Here is a 1,280-nt window from a genome sequence, read left to right as displayed (position 1 = left end):
CTACACATTTCAGAAAGTTTTGTTCACCTCTGGTTCCGCTGGACACTCAGCTTTATATTGTATCATCAGTGCCCCAGGCAAAGCCAGTGACTCTGACCTACACGATCTTGCTCTTAGCTGTGGACTACAAGAAGCATTTGTTAATCTGTGCCAGGGATTTGGTCATTCTTCAAAGGAATTAGATTAATCACTTCTGGACCAGGCCAAATTGCTGTATCAGGCACAATAGAAGACCCAAAGGGCAACCAGAACAAAAAGGACAGTTCATAGAATGTCATGAATAAAAATACTCTAAGTCTGGAAATACAAAGTACTTCTCTGTTTTGCATACCCCCTTGCCTTAGGCTAAGCAGTGCAGAGACACAGACTTGAATTTCTGGAAAAGGATCTGATCCAGGCATGTGTTTGCAATTTTTGAGGGTTGTTTTTTATACTGTTTTTCAATATCCCAAATATTTGAGGACTAGGGAGAAAAATACACAATGGGAAAAAAAAAATTTTTTTTCTTTTTAAAATTTTAGACCTGAAAGCTTTCCTTCTGTATTTTTTTTTCTTTGCAGTCTCAAGTACTCGTATCTTCTTTTGGCATCCACCTCGATGTCAGCATGACTATGTTTGTCACAGGTTTTATATGCTGCTGCAAGCAGGACTCAAATTAGGATTGGTGTGACCAAAGGACAATAGCTCTGCCAACAAGACAGACTTTTTTTGATCTAACTAGCAGATGCTCTGCTAGCGTCTCTCACTTTTTTGCGTCTCTCTTGCCTAAAGGACTGAAACCAGCCTGTCAGTGTGATCATACTCACGGGAGCTACAACTGTTTTCACAAGATCTGAATCTAGCCTAATATCTACTTTAATAACTGCTTCCAACAGCTACTTGTAAAGGCTTCAATGATAAATTCCATTCAATATATCTAGCTTTAAAAAAATAGAGTTTTTTTCCAGAAATGGCTACTCTTTTTATAGAGGCTCTTTTGCACCCTAGTGGATTATTTTAGGTAGTAACAAATTGTTCCTGCATATCTCTGGTCATCAATCACTTGCAAGAATAATACTGCAGTGGGAGGATGCTAGAAAGAGGCCCTGCTGCAATTCAAAACTTGAATTCCTTTGGTTTTTTTCCCTCCCCTGTTACTTGACAGTAGTTTTGAAAGAAGAAGAAACCACTAGACATATTAAAGACCTGGCATAAAATATTGGACCAGCTTTTCAGGTGTCACAGAGGGGCAGCAGGTCTAGAGGTGTCTTTCCAGTCCAGACTGAAGAAGATCTTAACTA

This window comes from Merops nubicus, unplaced genomic scaffold, assembly GCF_000691845.1.
Source record: "Merops nubicus isolate BGI_N331 unplaced genomic scaffold, ASM69184v1 scaffold11239, whole genome shotgun sequence".
NCBI lineage: Eukaryota > Metazoa > Chordata > Aves > Coraciiformes > Meropidae > Merops > Merops nubicus.
The sequence above is the reverse complement of the archived record's forward strand: the minus strand, read 5'-3'. Positions refer to the sequence as shown.